Genomic DNA, 4,720 nt, shown 5'->3' with positions numbered 1-4,720 from the left:
TTTGCAGCCCTTCCTTCACTTGGATCCATTTCTTCGTGTTTCTATATATATATATGTATTTTTTCTTTGCAGGTACTGTCTTTGGGGTTTCTCTTTTCCCCGTTTGCCAGTCTGGTGTGAGTGGGCCAGACACTCGCACACTACATGTTTGGTCTCCTCGGGTTTTGGTGCTCTTGCACTACCCACTTGGTGCTTTTTCTTGGCCTCTCATATTCCTGGAGTGCTATTCTGTTTGTGCCTCTTTGGTCTTTCTGGTCCCTGGCGGGCGTTTACAGCAGGTTCTCCTTGCCCGTCGTATCAGTTCTTTTACAGGAGTTTACTGGATGTCGTGGAGGTTCCAGGGATTATTCCGGACGATCCTCTTCATTGTTATGAAACCTTCGTCAGATTTATACTTTAGATGCTGGATCTTTTTTGTTCTGGCTGGATTGCGATCTTCATTTTGCTCTTTTATCGTCATTGTACGGTGATTTCCTGGCCAGATCTTATTTTGATTGCTGGGCTTCATACAGTTACCTGGTCTCAGACTAGAGTCGTTTAGACTGATTGGATTCTTCAGGGTGATGGTTCCGAGATGAGAGTTTTTTCATGGATTTAGCACTCATCTCCCAGTTATCATTTTGTCTTCTTCGGCGTGTTGACTCTTAGCGCTGCTCGTATTTGATTAGTTTCTGGCGCACTTTTTGTCGTAGTCCTAGGGTTATTTTGCTTACTATGTATTTAATGTCCCTAGGCTACTTTGTCTTTATGTTTCTACTGCTTTAGCCTTTTTGAGGAGGTCTTGGTATAGTCCCCCTCCTCTTTTAGGTTTTCTTTCTGGGCCGCATCCGGCGGTGTTTTCAAAGGAAAAAAAAAAACCCTAAAACCTAACCCTAAACCCTAAACCCCTAAACCCTAAACCCATTTGCCCCAAATAATTTTTCTCTCCAGTGAATAGTGCCCCAAAAAAACCCAATTTTTCGTCCAAAAATCGCCGCCAATACGGCTGGCCTTTCGCCGCCGATCCCGGCCGAATCACCGGTCCATCTGAAACGCCTCGTCGAGGCGACCAACATACTGAAATTTCAACTCATTCGGAGTTGATTTGCCCGTCCAATTTATGTCTGAAAAATTCGAATTTCCGGCCAAAAGTCATCCCCGACAAATTTAGCTCAGTTTCTTGCAAATGATATCCATTGGATTCGTCTCTTCAAGGCAAGTCTGCTGTCAAAATTTCAATGCCAATCGGAGTTGATTTGCCCGTCCGATTTTAGTTCCAAAGTTCCGACGGCACTGTTCACATCGCGAGCCCGGCCACCTTTTCGTCGATTCCGGCTAGCTCCGACCTTCGTTCTTCGATTAAAGCCCCGATCTGTGATCGTCTCCCTCAGGCTCTTCATTTCATTCCTTCCCGTCATCCAATTCGGCTCTAGTAGACGGGAATTTCAGATCTACGAATCTCGCTCCAAAAACCCTAACGCCGACGGAGTTTGTCTTCAATTCCGGCAGCGTCGCCGCTCCGTTGGTAAATTCCTCTGGACCGTATACTCTACGTGACATGGGTAAGTCATTCATGTCCTTCAATTTCTGCAAAATATCCATCGAGATGAAAACGCCCAAATTTCGATTTCATCTCAATTTCCGACTACTGTTCACTCCGATTTGATCCCTCCCCGTCCGGTTCTGCTCCGGTTGGTACCGGTTCCATGTTCGTCGCGCCATCGCGGTTTCCAAGGTGTACTTCGACCGGAAAGTCAACGGTCAACAGTCAACGGTCAACGGTCAAACCCGAGATCGCAGAAAGTCGCTTCGGTTAATCCAGGTACTTCTTCGGGTTTTTCTGGCCCTACTGCTACTGTTACCCCTCCCCTGTCTTTTCGCGATGTTTTGGCCCCGTCGTCCTCTCGTACGACAAAGAACAGTTTTGTATATGTTCTTGGGTCGATGGATGAAATGCCTGCACCGTCCTTTAAGGACGGTAATCCTGGCATTCACTTCTCGGATGAGACTATTTCATCTTTATCTGCTCCGTTCAAGTTTGCTTTGGTTGGTAAAATTTCTGGCAACCGATCGATTGTGCCCAATCATGCTATATCTGCGGCTTTTACAACTTTCTGTTTTGGGCGACCGTATAATTTGAAATTCTTGCCAAGGGGTTTTCTTGTGATTGTCCTCTCCTGTGAGAGGATTATGCTCGTCTCTGGACCAGGGGCAGTCTGTTTATCAGTCCACTTGGTATCAGACTCCCAAGTGGACCCTGGAGTTCAATTCCATGCGGAGTCTCCACTTGCACCGGTTTGGGTCAGACTTCCGGAGTTACCACTCCATCTTTATGACAAAAAGAGCCTTTGTGCTCTTGCGAAGCTTTTGGCACTCTCATTAAGATTGATGATCATACAGCAGATGGTACTCGGGGGGCTTTTGCTCGCATTTGTGTTTAGATCAATGTCTTGGAGCCCCCTGTCAAGTCCATCTGGGTGTCCTGGGGTGATCACTTACAAGAGATCGAGGTAGTTATAGGAGAAGATTCCAGATTATTGTACTGATTGCAAGATGCTGGGGCATGCGACCAGTGTATGTTATTCGCACGGGAAGAATCCCCGTCAAGTTAGGCCCAGACCTGCTGGTTCTGTTCCCCCGCCTGCTCCGACACCTCCTGAGGGTGCTGCCCCTGTCATTGTTCCGGGACCACAGCCCCAGCTTCATGTCAATGGCCATGGTCCCCGACGTAGATAGAGACGGAGACCTGTTCGTCAGGCTCTTCCGAGGGATGATCCTCTTGCTTCGAACTCTTTTGGAGTTCTTTCCCATTTGCAGGAGACAGAGGTAGGCTCTGAGGAGTTGGATTAGGTGTTCTGATCCTTCTGTCGGTTTGAGTTCTCATCAGGAGGCCCCTATTTCTGACCGCCCTGAGGTCACGGTGGCTGAGGACGATGAGAGTGTTCCTTTTGTGGATTGCGTGGATGACCTTGGATCTCCAAGCCCGGATGTGGTGACTGTGTTTGTTGCCCAGGAGGTTTGTATTGAAAATCATAGCAGTCACTCGGTCCCATCTTTTCCTGCATCCCCTGCTGATGCAACTTCTATGCTGGACGAGTTGATTGCTCGCCAGGGATCCCCCATTCTTGAGATGATCCCCAGTCACATGTCGGCTGATGATCCTGATCAGGATTTCGATCGACACTCTGTGTCTGGATTTAGCTGTGGGTCTGAGTGTAATATTATGGACACTGACATGTCCAATCCCAGAAAAAGACCTCAGGATGATGGTCGGCGATCGCGTAAAAAGCGATCGGATCCTTCTTCCACCCGTTCCCCATGAATTGCTTAATCTGGAATATCTGGGGACTTCGAGGTTCGAGTCCCAGCAGAGGCTTCATGCCTTTGTGAAGGAGAAACAGATTAAGGTTTTGGCTGTTTTGGAGCCCATGATCGATCTGGATCCGAGATTCATGACTCGCCGTTTGGGGTTTTCTGGAGTCATCTCTAATCTCTCCGGTCATATCTGGGTATTTTTTGCTGCTGATGTGAGGGCGGAGTGTGTTTTTGATCATGATCAGTTCCTTCACATCAGAATCTCTGCCTCTTTCTTGCCGACAGAGATATTTTGTTCTTTTGTCTATGCTAGATGTGATTATGTTCAGCGTAGGGATCTTTGGGCTTCTTGCTTTTGGTTAAGCTCGTTTTGGGTCCATGGCTGGTTGGGGGCGACTTTAATGTCGTCAGGGATGAGTTGAGTGCTTGGGCTCCCGTGGTGGTAGGTTGCTACCCATGGAGGAGTTCAATACTTTTATTCTTGATTCTGGCTGATTGATGCGGGTTTTGAGGGGTCTTCGTTCACTTGGACGAACAAGACCATTGGAAGCGGTTGGACAGGGTCTTGGTTTCTGTTGATTGGGGAGATCATTTCAGCTCATTCGGGTTGAACATCTCGCTACTGTCTCGGATCACTGTCCGCTTTTGGTTACCGCTCCTGTTTTTCCCCGTGGGCCGACCTCGTTTCGCTTCCAGCGTATGTGGGTTAGGCACCATGGTTTTTTGCAGAATGTGAGGCTTAATTGGAATCTGCCTTGCATTCTGAGCGGCATGCCTCGGCTTTTTGCAAGCTGAAGCATCTCAAGCATCACCTCCAGTGGTGGAATCGGGATGTTTTTGTAACATTTTTGATGAATCACTGAGGCTGAGAGGGCTGTTCGTTCAGCTGAGACTGTCTGTGAGGCCGACCTTCTGACGCGAATTGGACTTTGCTGTCCGATCGCAATGAGAATCTTGCCCGTATCACCGCCATGGAGGCGAATTTTTGGAAACAGAAAGCGGCTTTCCATTGGCTTGAGGATGGTGAGCGGAACACCAGACTCTTCCATATTGGTGAGGAAAAAGCGCGTGGCGAACAAAATTTTCTGCATTTGGGAGAATGGGGTCTGCCTGACGTCTCAGCATTTGATTCAGCAGTCGGGAGCCTTGTTTTTCCAGGATCTTCTTACCGGGGAGCCCTCTGCGCTCGATTGCCCTGATTTTTCGGGCTTTCCCTCGGTTATCTGAGGTGGAGAATGATAGTATTGCTGCGATTCCCTCTTTGGAGGAGCTCCGCGCAACCGTCTTCTCCATTCACCCTGATAGCATTGCTGGCCCTGATGGCTTTTCTTCGGCATTCTTTCAGCATTGCTTGGAGATTGTCCATCAGGATGTTTTTGGTTCTGCTCTTGATTTTTTCCAGGGTTCTCCTATGCCTCAAGGCTTC

Source organism: Primulina tabacum, chromosome 10, assembly GCF_025594145.1.
Source record: "Primulina tabacum isolate GXHZ01 chromosome 10, ASM2559414v2, whole genome shotgun sequence".
Lineage (NCBI taxonomy): Eukaryota > Viridiplantae > Streptophyta > Magnoliopsida > Lamiales > Gesneriaceae > Primulina > Primulina tabacum.
The sequence above is the reverse complement of the archived record's forward strand: the minus strand, read 5'-3'. Positions refer to the sequence as shown.